We start from the raw sequence: 27654 nt of genomic DNA on the forward strand, positions 1-27654 counted from the left end.
CATGTATGAACTGCAATTGCATTTTTGAATCCCTCAGTATGCTTCTCAACAATTCTGCAGGCAGCATTGGATTAGATTTTGGAAAAAGTACTCTTGTTCTACAGACATTAAAGTTGTAGTTGTAATATTTGGCAATTTGTACTGCCTTAATGTCAAACAAGAAGAATTATGTGAACAAGAAGATTTCCAGCTCTAAAGCAAAATCGTAAGCTCTGAATAACTTCTAACACATTTTCTACAAAAGTGGTGGACCAAATTCAGCTGTGTGTAGTCTAAACTTCACTAACATAAGGAGGATTCACACTGCTTAGACTGGGCCTGAATGTCATGCAACATCATATTTTCCCTATCTCAACTATTTCTCGCTCCAATTTACAGAAGAGAGAGGAGGTTCTTTGATTTATGTATACCTGGCATGAGATTAAGAAACAGTGGTTCAAATGTTGGTCTGACCAGTTTATTTCAAATCTTAATCAGGGAGATGGGGAAGGGGAGAAGGGCGATAGAAAAGACAGGAAATAGAAGCAAGGAGTCTTTGTAGGAAGCAAGGGGGAGATAATCACCACCATGGATCCAGCGTGGCTCATAATTCAGTCACTGATCTTCAGTAGTGGTGGGTCACTGGGCATTGTTTTGTTGACGACGACAACCCCAAAGTGGTCAAGTGTGATGGCTCAAATCCAAAGTGGTTGAGTCAGCTCTCCTTGGAGTGGCAGCTTCTGGCTGTGAGATCTCAGCAGAAACTCCTTTGTTCCCATCTTCCGGGCCTTACCAGTAGATAAGAGGGAGCAGAGATATCCACCTGCAACCTGTTTTTCACAGGACACGATGGATCATTCCCCAGTTTTCCCATACCAAGCTGGAGCTATTTAGTCACAGGCCAGATCTTCCGCCAATAAACACTCCTTAGCACTCTCTTCTGGAGGCAAATAGCTCTGGAGGAAGATGCTTTCAAATGCTTGCAAAGTGATGTTGACGGTAGCAGACATCACTTGCCTCCTGAATAAATCAGTTAGAGACTTATCACAAGAAATACCTCAGGAAGCAAGCTTTGAGCCAAAAAAAAAAAAACAGGATTCTCACAATCTAAAATGTTATTTTTCAAAAAGTAGGTGTGGCTGTAGTTTGAGAAAGGTGTGTTCAAACTGTACAAGCCCTATGGGAATTTAAGTACTATGTTATAGCAGGTTGGTAGAATTCACAGTATAAGTCATGTCCTGATTTCAGGAGTATGAAGAGTAGATATCAGCATCATGTTTGAAGCCATGAAATTTGAAAAATACGCGTAAACATTTTTTCACCACCAAAAACAAAGTAAAATCTTCAGGTGGACAGCACTGAACTTTCTTATCAAACATATATTGTATCTGATAGTGAGGGGACAAGGGGGAATGGTTTTAAACTGAGACAGGGGAGGTTTAGGTTAGATATTAGGAGGAAGTTTTTCACACAGAGGGTGGTGACACATTGGAACAGGTTGCCCAAGGAGGTTGTGGATGCCCCATCCCTGGAGGCATTCAAGGCCAGGCTGGATGTGGCTCTGGGCAGCCTGGTCTGGTGGTTGGTGACCCTGAACATAGCAGGGGATTGAAAAAAAGATGATCACTGTGGTCCTTTTCAATCCAGGCCATTCTATGATTCTAAGTAGCCCTAAAAGCAATGCGTCCTATTTATATACATGGAAACTACAAAGCACAGTAATGCTAGTTGATAGAGCAAATTCTCTAGAGCTACCAAGCACTATTCTCCAATGTAGTCACAGTCATTAGCTATGCATTTTCAACAGCAAGGAACAAGAGCCTGCATGCTGAGCTTGGAAAAATCTGTCTGGCATCCAGGCTTGTCATTCATGTTGCTTTCATTACTGCTGAAAGGCACCACCCACTGCCTCACTATGCTCACATCCACTGTTTGGTCTCCAGAAACATTTAGCAAGCCTTGATGAATGTCAGTTTTCTGCAGGGAGGGTTTCAGTGACATACCTTTGTTTCATACGCACTTCTATGTCAGATGCCATTTTGTTAGGCTGCCCTCTGCTCCTCCCTATCACACAATAGTAGCATGCAATGGAATACTGGTGGGAAAATTCAGCCGCCAACATCTGCCTCTGACATCAAAGGCTAACATAATAAAACAGGAGGCATTGCTTTTGGAGCAAACCTTCTACTTTGTTTTAGTGCATCTATATTTAGAAATGCTGCTATCCTCATTATTTCATTTAGCATATTGTGCCAATATTTTGGCATGAAAATGTACTCATAAATACCACTTAAAATAAAAACGTCACATGCTTACAGCCACCAAAAATCAAAGTCATTGTCTCGCTCCATGTTTCTGTACTCTTTGATATTGTGTAGCACAGGGATATGAAACTGATTAAAAAACAAAGTCTCAAAATATGAGCTATCACACTGCAATGTATAGTATTCGTCATTACTGCTTTATACAAGAGATGTTGAGCAGTATGGCTTGTTCATTAGCTCTGAGTTGTGCAACACTCAAGTCCAGCGTTTGCCTCGTTTTCATAGGTACTTACAGCTTATAATGAAGTCTGTGTAGTCTTGCATTTGCTATACTGTTCTGTGAATCATGCCAGCAGCTTTCAATAAGGTTAGTCATTAAAAGGAGAATGGTGATATGATGTTTATTTTTTGATAAATGATAAATGAACTTCAGTGTAAGTAGAAATATATTCCTGCCACTGCATGATTCTAACAATTAATAACAAATTTAGCCAAAGAAAACGATATTCTATAGCAACAACAAAAAACAACAAAGAAACTCATCAATGTACATACATATATACCTATGTGTATTTCCTCTAGCCCCAGTGTACACTCTGCTTGTCAATCCACCACCATAGCATACTATCTCTACCATTTAAGCATTTTCCTTCAAGGTCAGTATTTCTAGTCCAGAGTCATAGACATTTCCCCTAGCTTCCACTGTGCATTCCTGCTCTCTCTGCAAACTGAGACCTGCAGCTCAACTCCTTAAGCCTCTTGCAGGAGTAATCCTTTTAGCTTCTTAAAGGAGCTGTTCTGGACCTACAACTTCAGTTATCACTGTAGTCATGAACAGTTTGTAAAGTTCTGGTCTTTACAACGACTCTGATTCTCACATTGCCTGAAAGTATGTTTTGTAGGCAGGGAAAGAAGCCAACAGTTTGATTTACCCACATCACTGAGATTGCAGCCTTTCATTCCCTGGGGAATTGGTTTGCTACTGTTTCTTCAACAGTTCCAGTCACTGCTCCATAGAGCATGTTTCTGACAGAAGGGGAATGTGATACATACCTGTATTGCTCTTCCCTTTTTCAGACAGCTCTGTTATGATGCCAACTGAAGCAACAGGAGTAGAATTCACATTCTCATTTTTCCCTTTTGCAGGTACGCAATGCAAATGTTGGTCTTGCTTCCAAATATGCTGCCAGCTGCCAAGGGAAACGTTTCCTTCAAACAGATGAAAAGCCTTTCAGAAATTGGCATTATTTTAATTGTGGGTCACTTGCTTATGTATAATTCTAACCAGACAGGAAATTCATATTATTACTAGAAGCATTAACTTTTGAAAATCATACAGATATATTCTGGCTGCTCTCTTTTTTCTTTTTTAAGAGGTATTGTATAAAGAAAAAAATATATAATCTGTAAAGCATTAAAAGAGTGAAAAATATTTTTTATATTTATGAAAAAAAAAATTTGATACATATTGCCAAGTGGGACCCACCATAAATTGAATTGGTATTTATCTTATTGATGATCTCTTATTTGTCAAAGTTCTTTGACAGTATTAGAAGTATCTTATTATAAGAATACAACAAAATTTATGGTTTACACTATGATTTTTATTTTTTTTTCAAAATGCTGGTATCCCAGCTGCACACTGGAATGCCTTCAAGCCAAAATGTACAGATTCTGAGTTAAGACTCTACCAGGACTCTAACAGGAAAAAGATGACATATTTTCTCTTAATGTCCAGGTCAGACTCCTCTCTGCTTCTTCTTCCTTTCTTCTGTGTTTGCCTTTTGTTTTACCACCACTACTGTCTGGGTGATGGTCCAGTTTCATTGACTGCTATGAATTAATCTCTGGTGGCCATCTCAGTTGTGTCTCCATGGAAATTTCTTGTTTACAGGCAAGAAAACAGTTCTAGTACTTTTACACCTCTAACCTGCCAGTATTTTCCTGATGCATCCAGAAATTATTCCAGTTTCTTAGAAACCATCAGGATCAATTTGTGCTTCTGAGGGCTGTGATTACAAGGACTTCATGAAAGGTGTTGACTCTTCCCACATGACATTGCAAGTGAACTACACAGCCATGAGATCTCGTTGGTGCATTTCAGAAATCTGAAGCATGTGTGAAAAGCTGCTGGCTCACTGGCTTTTCAACCACATTCTAGTCCAGCTTCAAGCTGTAGCATCCCACTGTTCCTTCTCAGTCTCTAATTGAGATTATGTCTTTGTTGGCCTTTGTTTTCCTACCTGGTTTCTGTTTTCCTATTAATTTCCCCATGGAGCCCTGTTCATCGTCTCCCTGTTGGTCTCAGTCTAATTACTCCTAACATAACACAGATGGCTCTCTCCTTGATCACCATCATACTTGTTACTAAATCCAATGGCATAGAATGGTGCTCTTGAAGCAGAAGGATATTATGATGGCCTGTGAACCTCATTTCCAAACTGTCAGATGTGGTGAGATTAAGATGACTGGCTGTAACTTTTGAACAAGAAATACACACCTATGTTCTCAGGTGGGCTATGCATCTTATACTGCAGACTCTTTGACAGTTAAAGAATTTTAGCTACATGACTCTGACTATCTAACGTGGAGATGGAGCCAGAACCATAGGTCTGGAAGGAGTACGTGGGATGAGTTTTGAACTGAAACGTATCTGCAAAATTGTTTTCACTTCCTGAAAATTAGACATGAAATGCGTTTGAACACTGGGAGGTAACAAATAAAATAATATACTTGTCAATAATTGGTGAAAGAGAAAGATGAACTACTGAATACCCTAGAGCTACGCATAAAGTTACTGGCTAAATTTAATCATCCAAATTAGGAAGTTAGTGTGGAATTCAGCTCACCCAACTTCAGACATTTTTAACGTATGCTGTAGGCATATACAATTAAGCAAGCTGCTTGAGGCTCCTTTTTAAGGTCAATGGGAGAAACAGAAAGTGATTCATTAGGCCTGTTTTAGACAGTCTTTTTAGAAAGAGATTTACTTCCTATTTCTCCCACTGTTTTAAAAGAAGAGCCTCAAGAGACCAGCTCTTCATACCTGGTTTTGCTCAGTTAAATCTCACTTCCCTGTATAGTAACTATTCACTACGCAAAACAAAGGAGGTAGGTCCTGTGAAGTGTCCTCTTGCTCACTACTGTCCACACAAGAAAAGTAAAGACTCCATTAAGTATTTAAGTTAGATATTTGCAAATTACACATAGTTAATTCTACTTTAATCATTTTCATGATTTATATTGATGACAATCCAAGAAGCAGGTATGTATTTTATGCTAACTAAGTTGGCCAAACATATAGATACTGTTTAGATTACTTACAAGTAGAAAAGGCTTGCTAAAACAAAACAAAACCAACAAAAAACTATATGGTTTGGCAAACAGAATTCAAGGAATAGAAACTTTGGCCACTTTAATGATTTTATCACAAGTATTAATAACTTTGACCAGAGCAGAACAGTGACTTAGATATTTTCATAGTTATTCTGTTTTTTCTTTAAATAGACAAAATTCATTCAGGTCCCAGAGTGAAGGAATTGAAATCTGTTTCAATTCATGTCTTTGGATTCTCATCACGGATTTTCTTAAAACAGAAAAAAGAATTTCAGTGGTGCTACTAATAAGAAATTAAGTGCAACCTATTACTTGAAAGTACACCCCATCTGTATGGGAACTGTTGAGTCATGGCCTGAACCACTGATTGAGCACCTGGGGAAAGAACCAGTAAGCCCTGGGAGCACAGGTGAAGGCAATTCAGCTGTGTGACCAGAAGGGGTGGAGCCTGGCTGCACCTCTCTTAGACCTCATTTAAGGGCTGACTGCCACTGGGGAAGGATCTCTTTCTGGAAATCTCTTCTCTGTGGAGTCTTTCCTGTGAACCTAGATCTTTGGAGTGAGCATTACAGGTGAGCATTCCTTCCCTGTTTGCTTCTTTTCCCATTTTTGTTGTGATGATCTTTCCAGCTATAATGCCAACTGTAACACTGCTGTGGTGCTGAAGATTAATAAATGAGAGTTCAATTAAAGAGGAAAAAACAAGACAGAAAAAAAAGTTTAAAAACAACAACAGTGTAGAACAGGGAAAAAATGGCAGTGCGTTTGTTGTTAATAAGTGCTACAATGTTTAATTGAATTTCAAGTAGTTAGAGTTAGTAGGCTTGAAACTAGGTGATGTATGCTTCTGGAACACAACTTGCCTAGGAAGATAATGACCCAATAAGAGAAGAAAGTTTTTAAGCTTGTGGAATAGCAATGTGTATTTAAAAATCAGATTTTCCCAATTTAAGGACTGCTCCACTCCAATAGATTTATTCCAGTTATAGAGTGAGTTCCCTCTTCCAAGAGAGCCAAAGCCATGTGCTCTTGGATATAATACAAAGCAAACACAGAAATCTCTGGAAAGACTCTGGAAATGGCATTTGGAAGTTATTTTGATGGCTTCCAGAATTATGGAATGTTCTAGCTTTCTAGATGAGTAAGTGTAAGTTGTAATGTCCTTCTCTGACAGTCAGTGAACACACTTCTTTGTGAAGGTAAGCAAAAAGGTGTCTGGCATACCATGTTGAAAAACAGGATGAATCTTGAAGTAGAGATTTGAACTTATTCCAGTTTGCTCATTATTAAGTTATACTGCTCTCCTACTGTTTACAGTGATTGGTTTTTCGTTTTCATTTTTTTAAAATGAGGAGGTAAAATTACTGTGTTGCTTTTTGGTTTTCTAAGAAAAGTGTATGGATTATTTCCAGACTTTGTCATAAAAAATACATATATACTTGCATTTGTCTTCATATTCTTCTGGATAACTTTTCAAATATCTTAAAGAAAAGAACATTATATGATATCAGTAGTCCCAGAAGTTTCAAATAAAACTTCTGTATTTCAGGGAAGGTTAAGGTTGAAGGCAGATCACACAAGCTCCATGTGTAGCTGGGCATATCTTTCGTATCTTTGAGGTCAGCCAAAGTTTTACACAGTCTCTTAGGAGGAAAGAAAATTTTCTTGTTTAAGTTTAAGAATTACAATTGAAAGATATGAATGTAAAGTCATATTTGTATCTTAAAGCGGTATGGGTTTCTAGTAGAAAATTATTAAGATTAAATAAAAAAAGTAGTAAATCCTCTATCTTTCTCTAAGATTCTAGGTGTGAAGAAGATATTTTATTAAGGGCTACCAGGAAAGAATGAAATCTAAGCTTATGGCAAATATAGCTGCTCTGCTGTATACATAGAAAAATGTGCCCATTATTTAAAAAAAAAAAAAAAAAAAACACCAACTCTCCCATTTTTGTGAATTTAAAGTACTCTGGGAAGGTCAGAGTCATCATCATGAACTTGAACTTGTAAAAGAAGATGAAAGCTGGCAAGTCTATAATGAGATTGAAACTTTGATTGATGTTCTTCAGTGGAGTAGGAATCATGATTTTATAATGCTATAGAGTGATATTTTTTTGTAGTTATTTATACAAAGGTGATGGAATTGGGATTTGTTTATATTTAGTATCTCCCTTTGATGCTTTGAATTGTTGTCTTATTCTACTGGCTGTGAAGTCTTCTAGATTAAATGAGACGCATAAATTAGAATACAAGGGAGGCTGGGGTTTTCTCCCGACAAAAAGTACTTTGAACTAAAACAGTCTAAATCTAGGTCAGTGCCTGAAAAGAATCTGTCAGCACTCCATGTAGCTTCTAACAGTTATCAGCAATAAGTGTAAAAGCTTGACCTACAAATCCACAGCTCAGCCTCCAGCTGTGACCGTGGTGAAACCACTTACAGGCTGTAGCTACTTCTTGATGGATCCATTTTGATTGCATCTTCCAGTTGGAGAGTAAAACCACATAAAACAAGTGATTCAACAAGCTTAAGAAACATTTTTGGTTTTGTTCTCTAAAGCAGACTTATTGCTATTTATCATTTGTATATAAATTTTTAACACATAGCAGTTATTTTACAACATGAGTTACAATTACTTACAGTTATCCAATAGAACTACCCAATTTATTTTCTTGTTAGGGATAAGTATAAAAAAGAAAATCAGTATCATTAGAGTAAAATCTAATTTCATCCTTTACTTTTGCATAATAATCCCATTTTATATATTCAATTTTTTTCTAGATGTACATATTAATAGCATTCATAGAAGTCAGATAAATATTTTAAATGTCTATTTAACCTTTGATAGAATCCATAAAAATGATTCTATACCTGACTTCATAAGATCCATTTGAGTGCAAGCTTTAGAAGAATATCAATCCTACTTTTAGAAGAATATAAATTCTAACTGCTGGCTCATATTCTATGATAGTCACTTTGACTATCTCACTATCATATACATTGCCTCTTCCAGTCTGAATTCTGCAAACTTCAGATTTCAGCAGCTGATCTGAATTCTGGCATCTCTAAAATACCTTTCATTCTCTTTATGATCTTAACAAGCTTGACATTTGCATCAGTGTGTTTCCCTCTGCGTCCTTTGGCCTGGCTGAAGGCCTTGCTCAGGACAGATAACACTGGCCTGCTAAATAGTGTGACTATTGCTAATTGTCCTACCCTATAAATAGTGAGCAGCTCAAGATCCCCTTGAGCTCTAATCCTCACAACAAGACTACATGTGACCTCCCCACAATATTTAGAAGGAATTCAAGGTTGACTATAGTTTCAGCATGAATTATGGAGAATAGTTATTGGAGGTAACATACAGGGATGTCTGCCTCTTAAAAGGAAATACAGTATTGAGGAAACATCAGCGTGGAATGTGGTGAATATGCAAGGAGTTTGTTCTGTGATATTTCCTTAGGTGACATAAGATCTGTAAATCTTAGATTGTTAGCAATTCCAAGGGAGCTTGGTATGCTGACTCTGAGAGATAATGGGAGGGTGGAGCAGGGCGCAAACAATGCAGCCAGGCTCTGTGATAACATCACAGGGGTGGGAACCTGATGGTACTATAGTACTGTTTAACATCACAGAAGTCATCTTGAGTTAGCAGCTCTTCAATTTTCTGTTGCACCCGTCTGTGGCAGGTGGGGTGGAAATTCACGATCCTCGGGGTCCCTTCCAGACACAGGCCATTCTGTGATCTCTAGTGTGCATTGTTTCAAAAGTCACTTCCCAATTCTCACCTTTATATTCAAATTTGCAGACCACTGCAGCACAGTTAATTGTGGGTTAGAAGATCAAGACATGACAAAGGCATGAGTTGAAGGATAGAAAGTGTGTTACAGAAAGAAAGGGCGTGGTTTGCTGAAATACACCTTGTTTCTGTAAGCACAAAGTCAGGATACATGTCTCACTTATATTATCATTATGTAACTAGGGTCTTTTTTTTCTCATGAAGAAAATACTTCCAGTCCTCATATACTGTTTACAAACATGCATGTATATACTTTAACAAATATACACAAACTCCTTATGATCTGCTTTTTCTGTGTTTTTTTTGTTTTGTTTTTAACTGACTGAATTCAAAGAGAACAAGGAAAATAATACACTGCTCTGTCATGTTCAGAACTCTCTTCATGCATGTTGTCTTGTGATGGTTGTCTTCTGGTTTTCTCTTCCTAATTTTGATAGGATTAAAATTCTACAGTGATGCTACAAGATGAAAATAGAGAAAGAAAAAAGATTGTAGAAGAAAATCTAAGAATGTTCTTACCAAACAGTATATCAGGTATCATTCAAACGTTTTACCTGAGCATAGTTGGAAAAAAAAAAATGATATGCATAACTTGTTGTTAGCAGGTCATAATGTAGTAATAAAAGAATCTTAATTTTCTCTCTGTTAAGTCTTAATTTCTGAAATCTACCCTCAAATTTGCCTTTGTTCCTGCAATTTTCACAGCACTCTTTTTACTCTTCACTTTTCCTTGTTCGTGCAGTGACAGGAAAAGAATGAAGATGCTCTATTTATTACTTTTTTTTGGAAAAAGCTGTGGAAACATTTTTCTTATCATTCTTCTTTTTGGCCCTCCAGCCATGCTCAAATTTATTGAACATGCCTCTTTTGAGGATCAAATGCTATAACTCAGGCATTTCTGTGATTAAAGTGCCTCTTCTTTCTCTGCGACTTTGGTCCTGGAAATAAATTGTAACATTTTGTTTCCCTTCATTCTAAACTTCATTTCTGATACTGCATCCCAGTCTTGCTAGCTGATAAGAAACGAAGCAGGCAGATTGCAGATGCGGTGGGTACCAACAGAAGACTCCTGATTGTAGGTTTTTGTAAATCTTATATCTGCTTCTGTGCAGTACTGCTGGTGGTCATCTCAGATGAAAGTTCAAAGCAAATTCAGTGTGTTCGCCCCAAAATGGAAACTAAAATACAATGAGAAAAATCTTCCTGTATGCCAAAGAGCAGACTAGATGACCTTGATTCACAGACATTTATTCATTCTTATGTGTGCTGAGGGGAAAAAAATCAAAATCTGTTAAGTAAGGACTATTGTTAATAATTGTTGAGAACATTTCTATATTAATTATCTTGGGCAAAGAACAATATATTGGAAATAATTTGTAATAGATTCATTTATGATAGATTTGTACCTGCATCTTAAATCAAAATAATGGTACATATTTTGTTGCAATCGCATTGAAGTAAATGGCATTATGCTATGGATAAAAATGATATATTCTTTTGTCCCTCATTTCAGACAGTGCTATTAAGTCTTAGTAGTATCAGTCTGCAGGATTTCACCTGAATTGAAATGATTAATGTAAAGTTCTTTCAAGCTACTTCTCCTGACTCTAGAAACACTCACTAGTTCAGTCTAGTAATAGCACAGTTTTTAACATGGATTTATGTGTTGTTTTTCCTGAGTGTGTTACTATTTATTTTACTAATAATAGTCGCAGTCACAAAACTCTATTGTGACAGATGTGGTAAAAACTTAGTCAGCTACACAAGATCAAAGAGTGAAGCTGCTTCAAAGTGCTAAAATGCCTCTCTCAGCTATGATGCCTTTTACTTTTTCTGGCATTCTTCAATGAAATAGATTACAAAAAGAGGTTGGTAGAAATACAAAGATTAGACTTGAACTATTTTTGCATCTGTAAACAGAGGGTAGCTGAAGTCAGAGGAAACTATTAATAAACTTGAGAGTTATGAGGCTGCTTACTACTTTTGTGTAAAGATATGGAAGTCTTGCATGACTAAAAAAATCTGGCCTCCATTACAGAATCTTACAAACCAGCACTGTGCATAGGAATAACAAGAAGCTTTCCACTTAATCCCCAGATTGATTCCATTATATGTTGTCTTGCTCTGTATGTCATTATTAGATCGATGGGGCACTAACCCAAAAAGACAGCTTGGGTTTTTATCTGAATTTACTCCAGTATGACTTAAGCCTGATAAAGAATTAATATCCCCTATGGAGTTCTTAAAGATTACTAAGTTACCAAACGGAGGAGATCAGATGTAGTAGTAAAACTGGCATCAAAAAAACAGGAACAACTCTGCTAATACAGTCAAACTCCTTTCTTGCTTGTTTGCTTTTCCCCCTTTCCTTCTTTCCTTTTCTTCATTCTTTCCCCCTTTCCTCCTTTCTTTCTTTCTGCTATATGGTTAAAACTCTTTTGAATTCACATGAGATGAAAATTAGGATTTGCATGCTTTTACTGCAGATACTACTAATGTGAACATGCACATATACAATGCCTTTGGTAATCAAATTGATTAATTATATTGATTTAATTTAATGTTATAGTTATTCAACAGATTCTTTTACCATGTCTCCTAAAAATGTAGGGAAGATAAATTCAAGGACCAGAATATTGGTGTTAGTTAACCTATGACATTTCTCATTTAAATACAGGTTTGAAGGCTTTCCTTCCTAACAGAAGTTACCACTAAGACTGCCAGTATTGTGGCTATTATTTCCTCTAAGGAAAAAGCTTGGAAGTACAACATATAATGATAATTGCTGTACTTTCTCTAGGTAAAGCACTTCTTAAAATGTTCACACTATGGATGAAACTTAGGTGTTAGACTGCTGATACTTTTGCACCCTGATGTTTGCTTGTTTTTTCTGTCAAAAAGCACAATTCTTCTGTTTTAAGTGGCTTCTGCCAGCTGCATTGCTTTGCAGCCAGCAGCTCATAAAGCATTTGTGTCCCATACAGAGTAGTAAAAAGAATTATCTTTTTTTAAAAATTAATTTCATTATCGCTTAATTTTTCTCCAGGGAACTAAAGCTGTTGTCTATGCACTAGGTACATACAGGTACAGTATGCTTTGCTGGGATGGTAATAGAGGGAAAGGTAAGGAACTGCATAAATCTTTCAGAATCATGTGACCAGAAACACATGTTTGGCAATAAAAGTGTGGCTATGGACTTAACAGCAGTCTCTGCTTTCACTTCTATGTCAGTTTATCTTCTGTAGGTGTGAAAAATGGCATTGTTTTTTTTTTTTCAGGTTTTTTTGGTTGGTTGTTTTTTTATTGGTACAGAAATATCACAGTGAATTAGTTATCTTTTGCCAGTTATAAGAAGTGATGTGATAGTTGTAGTTCTCATGGTTATCCACTCTGCTTTCCCTATGGCTAGGAATGACAGTTTCCTCTGGTGTTAAATCAGCTATACTGGATAGAAAATAAAAGCAGAAGAAAAGAGGGGGAAGATGTGATGTTTATGTTATCTGTCCTAGGGGAGGTAGTTTTTGTTTTATATATGTTTAGAGAATTGTAAGAGTTAAATCACAATTCCAGAAACTCACAGGAAGCACAGACGTATTCTTTCAGAAACATAAGAGAAGTGCCTAGAAGAACATAAAATAGTTTGTGAAATGTTCAACTACCTTCAGTTTGAATAATAAATATTTCTGACAATTCTTATGTGTTACTTCCTGACAATATGAGAAGTACATTGATATTCAAAAATCACATCTTTGAAAACTTCAAGGCAGTAAGAAATAGGCAGTAAGTAGCTGTTTATACCAGTCTCCATAAAAATAGAACTGTGCTCAGTTCTTCAAGGGAGGTCCTCTGCTTATGGACTGGAGAAGAATATTGTTAATCAAATCTGAAAAAATGTGGAGATTGATGCAGGGAAAGGTTGGCCTATATGATCTTGTATATCCTTTCCAACCTTGTGATTGTATCATTTTCTCCCATTTTTTTCTACCCGGTGTAATGAGTAGTCCTTTGCAATCACAGGCAAAAATGGTTAAGAAAACTTCAGTTAAAATCTGAACTGTTCTGAGTTGCTCTTTTTAAGAATAATTTGTGTATTAGGAACCAAGAGCAAACGAGACCTTTCACCCAAAAATAGATTGCTTACATCTTGTTTATTCCAACATGCATGTAGTTGTGCATTTGTATTATAAAAACTATATAGGGGGGTTTCTTCAACTACAGTTGAAGGTGACAGCAATCGCATTGCAGTGTGGTAATCAGTAACTAATTATCAATAGTAACCAGTAGACCACCTTCTTAAACATTTTTGTGGATTTGATTAAACCTAATAAGAGTAGCATTTCTAAGAAACTAAAGGAAACTGCAAAGAAACATCTGTGTATTTTTATTTCATTATGACTTTGAAATACACTTTAATTGCTTGATTAGGAATTCATATATTACAATCTAGAAATGATCACATGCTATTGCAAGTTCTAACTCTTTAGGAAGCTCAACTTCTGCAGAAAAACCTTTCTCCTTTCTGTCTGTAAAATGAAGATGAATGAAGAGAGGAAGTACAAAATACCACTTTGCAGGACTGCCAGCAATCTGACATTTCTTCAGAGAATTTTCACTTAGAGTTTTTGCCCTCTTTTGTCCTGTGAATCTATGTCCTACTTCCTCTTTTGCATCTTCAGGGAACAAAAAGGCTCCAAAAATGAGATGAGATCTTGGATGTACGTGGCAAGACTTGTGTTTTAAAATTAATGGGATCCACAGAGAGGAAAGCGCCACAGGCAGCAAAAGGCCATTTGCTTTCCTCTTGCAGGAGGAAAAGTGCAGCAGCACATTTTCTTTTTATGCTGTTGTTCTTCTCTCTTTCTTTCTTGGTCCCACTCCTCTGTGGTAGACCTTAAGGACAATAGGCAGAACATTGATCCAGTGTGCTGGAGAAAACACCAGAAGTTCAAGAAGGATGTCTAGTTCATGCATAGCTGTGAACCCATCTATAGCACTGTAAGGAATTGCAGCACACAGATTTTTGACTAGTTATTTACTGCTGCAGAAGAATCTTTCCTCTCATTCCTACAAAATGTTTTTAATTATGCCACATCTGTTTACTCCAGTCTAATAAAATTCTTTAGAAAAGAACCAAACCACCAGAAACTAGCTTAGATCTTAATAGGCAGAGGAGTATCTATTATATCATTTAACTTATGTGAAGATAAAGAAACTGAAGCCCAGAGGAAACTGCCTTAGAACTGCTGAGCACCAAGCACCTGTAGTTATCTAGGGATCTTTCTGTCAAAGTACTTACTGAAAAACCCCTTGCAATTTAACAGAAGCCCAAGCGCATACATTTTCGCAAGATCCATTTCCATTGATAAAAGTAATAAGGTTATTCCTGTCCCAAGCAGCCTGAGGACTTTGTTAACAAGATATTTCCCAGCTTTTCTGTTTAGTAATGCAGTTCTTACAGGGTTTCATCTCTATTTTCAGACTCTTTCCTGTTGTGTTTTCAGTGTCTTTTTATCTCTGATACCAAATGTCTAATTGGTGCCAAGCATAAGATTGACAAATGTTTGCATTTCTAAAGCTGGCTCTCTAACAAGCCCTGTATGTTTTTATCACACTATACAAAACTATGGAAACTATGAACTAGAAGAGTAACAGTATTGTTTCTCATTTCTAAAACAGACACTCTGGAAAACTGTAGGTTATTCTTTAGAACTGCTATTTATACCCTAATTTGTAAGATGAGCAAGAAGCTTAGGAAGTCTGTGTACTCTCCAGAAGAAAAAATCTTTTGTAATATTATAGGTAAATTCAATCATTTTTAAAAAGTGAATCATGCTGTACCTCCCCTCTCAAAACAACCAAAACACAGAATTATCTTTAAATTTGATGTCTATAGCTGCTTCTTTTTTTCTAAAGCTATGGGCTGCAGATAGGTCATATTTTCAGGGTTTCTTCTAGAAACATCCTTTACTGTCCTTCTTCCTCCAGATGTGCAACATAGGAAATTCTTTCTTGTTTTCAGAAGCTCTTTTGGATTGGGTTATTTGCTTGTTTGTTCCTCTTTTAATTGAATATTTGTGAAAGTCACTAGATCTTCCAAATTGTTTTGGGGTTAACCCGTTGTATTTATCAATCATCTATCAAGGGGGTCGTGCAGTAAAGACATGACAGAATATGTCTAAGGAAGAAGCTTGTAATTGACATAGAGTCTGCAGTAATATTCTAGGAATTGAGAACAGGCCATTCCAGGTTGTTTTTTAATTAATTGAAGTTTTCATATTTTATTTTCTAAACTATATGCTGAAGGATACTTCTAATTAAGAGAGTTGAGTAGAACAGCTGCCTTACAAGATAAATGGACAGCCTTCTATTTTTCAATTAGATCTTGTAAATATCCATTACTTCTTGACGTTTCTGTGTAATTTGACCCAAAGTTAGTAGAAAATACTTCATATCTTAATCTATTTTTTCCCATGAGGAATTATTTAGACTTTCTGAATGAGTAAAGCCAATAACAGGTTTAAGTATATTAGAAGTGGATATACTTCTATGTGCTTAGTAAGTTTATTTAGGATCAGTTTTCAGAACTCTCCTCTTTGAGTAAGACAGGAAAATGTGTTTTGTTTTTTCAGAGTTTTGTCTGTTTACCAACTTCAGAACTTCTCAGAACTTATCTTTAGACGTGTGCGGCCATTTTACTAGGAACCTGTGGCAGAATACCAGAGTTTGATTTTTGGAGTAGTGAAATAAAGGACTTCAAGTTCATAATTAATTGTTATCTAATCAATCTTTTTCTTTCTGCGAAGGCAATCTTGGAATTTTTGTTGGATCAAGTGGCTACTTCTACATAATAATTGTTCTAAATTGGTCCCTCTATCTACCTGCTACTCCTTTTGAACTGTCATAAGGCTATGGAACTGGGTGGGGTCCACCCAAGAGTACTGAAGGAGCTGGCAGAAGTGATTGCTAAGCTGCTTCCCATTACTTATCAGCAGTCCTGGTCAACCAGGGAGGTCCCAGACAACTGGAGACTTGCTAATCTGACACCCTTCTACGAAAAGTTTTGGAAGGAGAATCTGAGTATCTACAGGTCTATCAGCCTCATCTCGATATCAGGAAAGATTATGGAGCAGATCGTCCTGAGTGCAATCGTGCAGCATGTGTGGGGCAATCAGGGGAGTAGGCCTAGTCAGCATAAGTTCATGAAAGGCAGGTCCTGCTTGACGAAGCTGATCTCCTTCTATGACCAGGTGACCCATTTAGTGGATGAGGAAAAGGCTGTTGATGTAATCTACCTAGACCTCATAAAGCCTTTGATATTGTCTCTCAGTTTTCTCCTGGAGAAGCTGACATCCTGTGTCTTGGACAGACATATTCTTCATTGTATGGAAAAACTAGCTGTGTGTCCAGGCCCAGAAAATGGTGGTGAATGGAGTTAAATCCAGATGGCAACTGGGCATGAGCACCGTTCCCTAAGGGTCAGTACTGGAGCTAGTCCTGTTCAATATCTTTACTGACTATCAGGATGAGGGAAATGAGTGCACCCTCACAAAGTTTGCAGATGGTGCCAAGTTGGGGGGAGGTGTTGATATGCCATGGAAGAGGAGGGCCCTACAGAGGGATCTGAGGGATATGGATAGGCTGGATCAATGGGTGGAGTCCAATTGTATGAGTTTTAACAAATCCAAGTGCTGAGTCACGAGCTTTGCTCACAACAGCCCCTTGCATTGCTACAGGCTTGGGGCAGAGTGACTGGAAAGCTGCAGAAGAAAAGGATCTAGGGGTGTTAATTGACAGCTGGCTGAATATGAGCCAATGGTGTGCCCACTGACCAAGAAGGCCAATAACATCCTGGATTGCATCAGAAATACTGCATCCAGCAAGGTGATCATCTCTCTGTGTTCAGCACTGGTGAAGCCACGTCTTGAGTACTGTTTTCAGTTTTGGGCCTCTCACTTCAAGAAAGACATTCAGGCCCTGGAACATCTTCAGAGAAGGAATACAAAGCTGTGAAGGGTCTGGAACACAGATCTTATGGGGCTGGCTGAAGGAATTGAGATTGTTTAGCCTAGAGGAGGCTCATGGGAAACCTTATTGCCCTCTACAATTCCCTGTAAGGAGGTTGTGGCAAAGTGGGATTCAGCCTCTTCTCCTGAATAACTAGCAATAGAATGAGAGAGAATAGCTTTAAGTTGTGGCAGAGTGTTCAGGTTGGATTTTAGCACAAATTTCTTCTCAGATGGAATGATGTATTGGGAGCAGACTGTTTCAGGGAGGTGGTGGAATCACCAACATTGGAGGTTTTCAACAAAAGGGTAGATGTGACTTGGTTTAGTGGGCATGGTGGTGTTGAATTGATGGTTGTACTAGATGATCTTAGAGGTCTTTTCTAACATAATGATTCCATGATTCTATGATTGAACATATAATGAAATTTCATGCATTCCCTGTATTTTCCATATAGTTCTAGATATGTTCCCCAGGATACTACTTCTGCATGCTTTCCTACATTGTCTAGGTTAGCCATTTCTCTCTACTCAATTCTATGTTCTCTTCATCCCAAACATCTCAACTTTTTTTTCTGAAGAAGTATCTAAAGAAAATAACATAGAATTTTTCCTCCTACCAGCATCCCAAGCATCCTTTTCATGTTCTTTCTCACCTGGTTTCTTCTTGGCAGTACTGAAGACATATTAGAGGAGATACAGTGTTCTGCTATACCTGTCAGCTGTTGTTCGAGTCTTTGTGGATACTCTCCTTTTAAATGTCAGCTCCTCTGAAAAGTTAACACCATCAGAGTTAATGTCATGATATCTCAGGTTATGGGGACTCCGTAGTCAGGAGATTGCTGCCTACTAAACTTTTCTTAAAAATAATAGGGTATGTGAGAATCTGAGACAATATCAAGAACTTCATTATTTTTGTGTGTGATTTTATTACCATTATTTTAGTAACCTATCTCAAAATCATTTTATTGAATGAGCTCTCTTTGAGGCTTTTACAACTCAATTTAGAGGAAAAAACTCGTTCTTTGCTTGCGTTAATTTTTCATTGTTGCTAATTCTTTGCTACTGCGTTACTCATTTTATAACTGAGACTATTTTAACTTCTATTGTCCAGAGCAAGAGAAAATGCAAGCTGTACTACAACAGAAACGAATGATTAAAAATTGTACTGTATTAGAAAGATAAGTCAATTTCCCAATCTGTTCAGGCAACAGTACCTGGGTTAGTTTGTCCTGAATGTAAACTTCCTTGCAGCAAATTCCTGCCCATATCATTGTTTTTCCATGTTGTGGATGTGTCTGGGTACATCCCACTGCTTTTTCAGATGAGGTGCATGACATGTTTTTCCTATTTGGTTGTTTCAGTTCTACAGAGAACTTCTTTGGTAAGAACACTGAGTGTAATATGTCAGCTCCCAGTGACTTTGCACCTTTGTTTTGATAATTGTTGGTGAATAGCATGTTAGGCTGAGTTAGAGTTTAAGGTTCACCAACCCTATCACTTAAGTAAAGGTGCAAACCTTTGCTGAAAACATGCAGTTGCATCTAGATCTTAGTTCCTCTGTGTCGGCAGGGGGAGAAGAATGATTTGTTATAGCTAACAGTAGGCTACGAGCAATATGAACTGTGCCAGAAAGACATAGTGAACAGAAAGGTCATTTCAGCCCTCCAGAATGGTCTCATATGTAACTATGAGTGATGGAGAAGACAGGGAGAATGCCAGGAAGTGCCCAGGCAAAGGTAATCCAATACAAGAAAAAAAACAGAAGAACAACTTTTAAACAATTATGCCAGATTTGGAAAATTCTGAGACGCCTACCCAAAAATTATAAGAACAGATTACTAATATAAAAATACTGTTCTAAATGTTAGAATAACATTTAATGTTTGGTAACTGTGATACTGCCATAATTCGAAACTGTTTATCGTGCTTTTTTCTGTTTTGAACTGCTTTACAGCATATGCTATAAGAAGAAACTAAATAGGTTGACTGCTTTGCTAGATTTGCAAGATATGTTCATTATTAATAACCTAGTCTTTGAAAAAATTATTCTATGAAGAATTGTTCAAAATGGATACCCTTAACATATTCTTAAATATGCTGGTTGGTGCTACTGCATCACCAGTACAGAAATAGACACTAAATTCTTGAAGATTTTCATCCTTTTTAGCTGACAGAACTAAAGTATATGAAACAAGTTTGAAAGATGCACTTCTATTCTAGAATAAAATGTAAGTAATGAGCGTCTTATCTTGAGCTGTGGACCCCTCACCATGTCAGACTGAATAAGACTGATATTAGTATGAATAGACAAATACACAGTAGGCATACAATTAAATACTGTCATTCTCCCCATCCTCTTTGTTCACTCCAAGTCTCTTTTACCTCTCAATCCAATTGACAGATTTCATCATGTCACTCCATCCTCATCCTCTTTGTTTGCCACTCCTGTACTCTGTCATTCATAGGGTATTACTTGATACAGTCCCTCTGATCACACTAGCTAAGACTGAGATTATACTGTTTTTTGCTTCTATAATGGTCCAGCCTGAGAGTACTGCATTTGGCTTAGGTTAGAGTCACAGGAAAAGATTACGAATTTTATGGACATTGTTCTTTAAGACATTTGAACCAACAGTAGAAACTTAGGTTTGATTATAGCCCCAAAACTGGATGTACTGAATTCAAAAACAGAAGCATCTGTCTTGTCTAAAAGTTTTTTGTCTCTTCTGATCAAAAATACTTGCCTAGATTCCTAGAAAGCCAGTTCTACTTAACTTCTACTTCTCATTTCCCATTTCTAACCTTTCTTTCCCTTTTGAATTGCCTCTTGTGTCTTTTATATTTTATGGCTTATTATAAGCCGGAAAGTCTTTTCTAGTTCTGGTTCCCAAACCATGCTTAGTCTGTGATACAACTACAGAATTTCTTGGAATTTTGAGTGAGTTCTCTGAAGTGTTTAATGAGCATACTGTAGAAATTAGAAGTATAATATGGTCAATTCTGGATGGATTTTTACAGGAAGTGAGAAAGCAAATTCCTGATACAAAATCAGTGCCCTGTGAATTCCGTTTATCTTCCAAAGTCTGAGTCATATTAAAGCTTTTTAAAAATATTTGTAAAGTGCATTGCACAATCTGTTTTCCTAATCTTGTCATAAAAAATGTTTTAGCTGTGGTGCTAAGGGTTACAGTAAGTAATAAATGAAAAAGAATGTGAAAGCAAAATGAAAAATTTTAGCCTAAATTACTAAATTAAGAACATTGTCCAATAAGGAGAATTTTGTTTGGCAGCCTTAGTAAAGAGACGTACTTTGCCTTATTTGATGAATTCATTGAGAAGATAAGGAAAAAGCAATTAATACAGTATATCAAAACTTCAATTATGCTTAGATTCCATCTCTCATATTGTTCAGGTAACCAGACTAGAGAGAGAGTGAGCTGTGTCAGTTGTTTCAGTTTCTTTCTATTATCTTTCTATGATTGTTCCCTATTTTTTTTCCAGGGAAGGTGCATATTCCTTGTACAGCAGATGTACACAAGAAGTTTGCTTGTCTTATGTTCTCGCAATAATTATCTTCTCAAAAACATAACTAATAAATAAAATAGAACAGGGGCCCAACTGATTGAAAGAGTATACTTGGAAAAGCAGATACAAATATTCTGATGTAAATTTCAGTGGAGTTATCAAGTATCTAAGTGGTCTCCCTTATGCTCAGTCCTGCCACATATTTCCTTTCATATCAGTAATTATGGGGTGTCAATAACTATCACCAAGCTTGTGGAAGACTTGATTTTTTTTATTGCTGTAGAAGACAGGATTAGTATTCAAAATGAGTTTGACTTGGAGAAGTATTTTTGAAATGAATAAACTCAAGTTAATAAGGCTTTGCATTTCAACAAAAGAATCACAAGTCCACGCACAAAATGTAGCTGGTGACTGAGTGTGCTCCCATCCTGCAGAGGTTAATAGGCACTTCATAGGAAATCACAAGTGGAATGTAAGCCAACGAAGTGGTTCTATTGTAAACAGTGAATCTCTGTCTTTGCTAAAGAAAAAGAAGAGCTGCATACGAGTAACAAAATAAAAATCTGGTTGGACACTGCAGTATCTCAGCTGGAGTACTATGACTGTCTTTTTCACTGTTATTAGACAGTCTAACAACTGAAGTAACTAAAGAAGAAAACAATAAGAACATAGTGTTTAGAGGACACACACCTTCAGGAAAACAAAACAACTAAAATCCCAAAAAACTAAAATCAGTGTCCCTCTGAAGAGGGAACTAAGAGCAATGATAAGGAGACATGTAACCAGACTTCAAACATGGAAGGAGTATTATGCGAAGGACAATGACCAGTTATTCATTAATTGCTGTTAAGCAGTTACTAAAATAATAATTTATAGCAAAGAAGATGCTAATAAGCTAGTAAAGTATAGGGACTGTAAAGAGTAAATCACAGGAGCTGTGGAATCTTCCTCACTAAAGGAAGAGTGGAAAATTTGTGTTAAGCTGAATCTGAGGGCTTGTTTGGTTTCATTAGATGATAATGTAGATAATTGTTTAAGGTCTTTTCTGCCCCCAGCTTTGATTCTTTGCAATTTCACAGGAACCCCGAGACCTCTGCAGCATTGTTGTGACTTGTTTGCTTCTTCCACCATGCCTCTGAAGTTTCCTTCAGATATTTGTGGTCCAGACATCGATCTGATACAATTTAGTTATACCTTCCAAATACTGATACATTTTACTGTGTAGATCTTGTCTACATTGAGGAACGATCAAAATTGCAAATATTTTCTGCATTTCTGCATGAAAATTCTTACTGACAGAAGAAAGCAAAATATGTAGATGAAACATTTATCTCATATATGCTTATCTTCAAAGCAGTGTTTCAGTGAATTGTTTGCTGTACATTTGTTTAATCTAATCCTTGTGCAGTGTAGGAAGGGAGCATATTCACCACAATCAGTTTTCAGGAGAGAGGAATGCAGTATATCTTGAACACTCAAAGCAATTTCTAGGCTGTGTAGATATTCAACTTTTTACAATGTGGAATATTGATTATTTCTATTTCTCAGTCCCACAAAAAGTTGGAACTTTTTATTTCTAGAGTACAGTGTTTCATGACTGCACTTCTTCCATTACCTGTTTACTGTTCCAGGGATTTAGGAGAAGTTTTCCAATTTTCTACATTACAAGAAGCCTTTGTTTAAGCCACTGAGTGTATTCATTAGGAAACTCACTCTTCCCTTGGAAAACATTTGATGTGGATTTTATTAGAATGAAACAGATTTTGCACAGTCTGCAGAGCTGAACAACAAAAACAGCAACAACAACAAATTAAGATCAGCGTTGTTCATGTTGAAGCATATCTCAAGACATAGAGGTAATTGTGTGGATCTATGGTAGCGCTGCCTGTTGCAGCATGCAAGGACCTAACTTTGATACAATGGAAGAACACCTTGGAGGAATGTGTATGCCCGTGATCCCTCATTCATCTAAGTGAGAATACTGCTAAGCGAGGATGAGCTAAGATTATTTCTCTAAAGCTGTGGCTCTGAAGGCAAAATGCATTATGTTTAATTGCTTCCATCTCACCACAGGAATTAATACTGGTTTGTGAAAGTAAGACTATCCTAAGTTGTGAGGAGCCCACAGATTAATTCTTTCAGAACTGTAGCCAGCAGTGATCAAGCAAAGTGTTCGATCACCTGACTTCCACACAACTGCAGGTCAAAAAGCTTATTGCACATCAATATGGGAAAAAGAGTACATCCTTCAAGCTCCCCATTTCTCTGAAATGTGAAATAGTGTATACAAACATCAATCTTCAAAGCAGCTCTGCTGTTCTTGGTGGAAACTATATATCACAGACAGAAGTTCAGCTTTGGCTCTTAGCCCCGAATACAGCAAGCAACACTGCTGAAGTGATCTATACCAGGTGAAAAACTAGCAATGATATGTCCCTAGCATTACAATGCTTCGTTTTTAGTGTATGTATTATACTGAATAATATTGTTAAAAACCTGGTTCCCTGATAGTGTAGTTATTTTGTGAATCTCAGATTAAAACCAACAACAACAACAAACAAAACACAAAACCAAGGGATTTTCTGTCCCTCATAATGAAAGAAAAGGCTTGAAAATATCACATCAAGCATTTGTAAAACTCCAGAATAAAAAGTCCCCATTTATATCCCTTTAAATAGAAAATGTTGTGCTTTTTAAGCTAGTCTTACAATTTCTTGTCAATCTTCTCAAGGCTTATGAACTTTTGGGGATGACCCTTCCCACTGTTGAGTGAGCTAGCAAGAAAAGAATTATGCAATTCCCTGATTTACAGTTAGATCTGTCAATGAGTTCCAAGATTTGCATCTGTTCTATTCCATGAAATAGTTTGTCTCGGTAGAAATGCTCTAGCCTTCTAACAGTAAATCCTTTGCGCTGAGAATGTGCTTCACTTATTTTATTTTCAGTGTTGTTGAGGTAGGTGCATTTTCCTGATATCTGAACACTATTGTGTATTTGTTTTTTCTGCCTTTGGTTGTTACATTGCTGGCTTTTTATCATCCTTTTATGTGTTTCTTTTTCTGTTAGAATTTGGTACTGTTAGTTATTCCTTCCCACCTCTTTTCCATCTTATAAATAGCACTGCACGCATCCTGAATTTTTTTCCTATACCTTACTACTCCATCACTTTGTGTTGCTTTGTTTTCAGACTTCTTAGTGAAATAGTATAAAGGCTGTAAAAATAATTGAGCACCTGAAGAAGTTAATACAATGGTAAAAATTGTGTAACGAACATTAGTTCACTGGAGCACATGCTAATTTGACAGCGTATCTGTGGTATTTCCAGAACCCTCACTGCTATGATAGTAAAGCCCTTGCAGAGGAAGAGTGTGAACTCTTTTTCTACAAAAGAAGTGGCTCCAAAACTTCACCTGTGGTGTTTAATGATTAACACAAATGCACTGGTAGATCTGGCTAAATAGTGGAATGAGTACCAAGAGGCCATATCTCAATCTTTAGTTTTTCTTTAGGCTATTTAATAGCCTTGGCATGTCATGTGCATTCTTTGTATCTCGAATTATACCTGCTAAAAGTGGAAAAACATTTGTCCTTTTCTCTTTAAAAATGTCTGTCTTGTTCCTTTGGGTAGAGAACTTGAGAGACAGAGAATGTCACTAAGAGTACATCTGTGTAATGCCTTGCATAGAATCCCAAGGTCTCTGTCACAGTAACTTTGAATATAACAGTGGCTTTTAATTCATTTATATTGCACCTGTGCTATAATGTATGCTCATTACTGATGTGTACTTACCTTCCATAAAGCTTATCATATATATACAATCCCTACAGGCCAGTCATACTTCATATGAGGTACACATACTGGTAAGGACATGGTTCCTGTAAGTTGACCATTCTAAATCCTAGAATCCTAAGCTGCTGTAGCTCTCCTTCACCTTTCCTGAAAAAATATTGCCCTCCCATTCTGCTCTTCAGTACATAGCTGGTTTGAATGAAAGCCTATCACCCTAATTGCTGTTGGGTCAGCTAGATCAGAATAAATAGATAAGCATGAAGTTATAGAACTCATAGTGCCTATTGTCTCATGTCTTATTTCACCCACTTTTAGGTGCATTCACACCAGTAAACATCTTTCTGGTCACATAAGTCTGATATTTGTAACATATATCTTTTGGAGGAAAAAATCACTTCAGCTTTTTGTGATTTCACTTTCTATTCGTTCTCAGTGGGAAATATTCCAGTAAATAATGACCCTTACACCTGTATTTCATTGGAATCCAGCCTCCAGACTCTTTAAAACTCTTAACTGCAAAATGTTTTAAGACAACTGTATCTACAGTAGCAGTGCGAAACAGATAAAGATGAATTACTTTGTTGTCTAAGCTTTATTGCAAATATAAAAAAAAATTGTGTTAAAGCTTATGCTTCTGTAGCTTGCAGCGTTATGTTATTGATCAGGAAGCTTTGAGCTAATTTCCTAAAGGCAGTTAGAATTTAGGACATCTTTCTTTTGTTCAAGAAATATAGAAATTTCTTCAAATAATTGCTATCCTATGAAATTAGGTAGAAATACTGAAGAATAATTTGGAGGTACAAAATGTTCTGTTTAAGAGATTTCCAATTAATTTGAAGTATATTCTTTGGTATAGTAGAAACAAGATATTCTAGAAGAAGTCTTACATGTAAGAGATCTCTTTAGATACTTCCTAATGTAATACTACTTCTACTACAAATTTTCCTTAGTAAGAAGAAATGTATACTATAGATGAATTATATATACATAGATCATATATAAAAGATGAAAGAAAAAAGTCTCCATAGTGTTTTATTCTTTTTTGGAACATGCTTCTTCCTTTTTCCTGTCTTAATGTGTTATGAGAACATATCTGAGGAGTATTTGAGAATGCTAAACTTAGAGCACCTTCTTTCTCTATATGACCCTACCAATCCAGCCACAGAAAGCATTCCCAAATGTTCCCTTCCCCTTGTTGTTCTTCCACTCACCCACTAAGTGGATTCTTTTTTCTTTTTTTTTTTACATTATTTGCTGTTTATGTAGCAACATTCATAAAAGGTTCAATTTTTCTCTCCTCACTCCAAACACTTAATATTGTGTAGATGTAGAAAATATATCCCTTGTTATCAACCATAATTTATGTATGTGTTGAAAATAAAAATGAGAAGCATTCCATTGTCCCTGGAGATTGCTCCTTCTGCTTGTGCGTATCCCTCACCTGCCGTGCTTTCTGTTTCAGTTCATTAGAAAAAAAGCATTCCTTAAAAATACTTTATTTTTCCTCTGCTGACTAACAAACCCCTGGAACAATTTAAACTACTCACTTCAGAGTATGAGCACTCAAGAGCTTAGATCTTATCAGCAGTCTGCCTATTGCACTTAGCTGTACCAACAAGATAAACTCAGCATGAAGAGCCCAAGCTGAGACAGGCATGAACTTACCTGCCTGATAAACAAAGAGAAAGCCAGTGTCCTTCACACAAGTGTAAAGGGTCTCATTCCCGACACTGCTTGCTGCAGATTTATTTAAAGAAATGTAGGCTAAATTCTGTCCCCTGGATACAGTTATTTTTGTCTCTTGACTCTGATGGGGACAGAGAGGTGTAAAGAAGGACAGAATTTGGCCCCATTATTATGTGCCACTAATGAATGTTATTTTAAGATGCAAGATGAAACTTGTCTGGACAAGACTATTAAGGCCCACCTCTGAAAAAGAAGGGAGGGATGAAAGGGAGGTGAAAGAGTGGAGGCAGAGTTGGCCTTGAGAGGAAAATTATCATATGTTCTGTCACTATCCCTGGTGAAAGTGAGGGCATCCCAATCCACACTGATGTGTTCAGCGCATGATGAACCGAAAGGATCAGCTTTAATTGTGTGAAGATAAAAAGGATGGTATGGGAGATTAATTCTAGCCCTGGAGTTCTAGTTAAATTGTAAATTTTTTAAATGACGTTTAGAGTATAATTGTATATTTCAAATGGGAGATAGGCTAGTTGATATTTTTATTTGCCTTCTAAAGGAAATAAAGCTTATATAACTATACCGATTGTCTGTCAGTCCCAAACCAATGTGTTCTGAAACACATGACTGACTTCAACTATGTCTGACAGAGGGGAGAGTGATGCCCAGATGTTCCTACCTGGTGGTTGTCAGGTTTTGTGAAAACTGGCAGTTACAAATAGAGGAAAGAGTTTGGGCTTAAAGTTTGAGACAAGAGACACAGAATAATTTACTAGCTGGATTCATAAAGACATGGAGGCCTGAAACATAATAACAATATTTCCATGTTATTTCTGAGATAGGTGTCTGATGTGTTCATAACCTCAACTCTGAAGCTCCAAATTTTTGCTGTAACCTTAGCCTGACCCTACAATTATGTATTTATGACTTCAAAAACTGAAGATATGTTCTGTCCAAAGGCTGCACGTTATGTCACATGGGGCTTGGGAAAACAACAATATGGAAGTTACCTGTAACTAAAAGCACTCCATGTATACAAGTCCAGCTTTTTTCTTTTTTTTTTTCTGTTTCTCATGTAGTGAATTTTACTATTCTGACCTTGTGGATGGCAGCATAGGAGATCACACTATGGGCAAAATCTTCTCCCCTATGGTTCTTCTTTCCTGTGAGACCCACATTTCAGTTATTGCCAGATGCTTCCAGCTAGCAGAAATGCATTGCAAAGCTTTCAGCACAGAGGACACAGACCACTACAATGGATATTTTTCTTTGTAC

At 36.9% G+C, this 27654-nt stretch overlaps 1 protein-coding gene across 1 annotated transcript in view; it reads left to right on the plus strand.

Moving 5' to 3' along the window:
- Window positions 1-27654, plus strand: part of PLD5 (phospholipase D family member 5) — a 205141-nt gene that overhangs the window by 12384 nt on the left and 165103 nt on the right. The gene's annotated exons all lie outside the window — the stretch shown is intronic.

Source organism: Phasianus colchicus, chromosome 2 (genome assembly GCF_987193195.1).
Source record: "Phasianus colchicus chromosome 2, bPhaCol1.hap1.1, whole genome shotgun sequence".
Lineage (NCBI taxonomy): Eukaryota > Metazoa > Chordata > Aves > Galliformes > Phasianidae > Phasianus > Phasianus colchicus.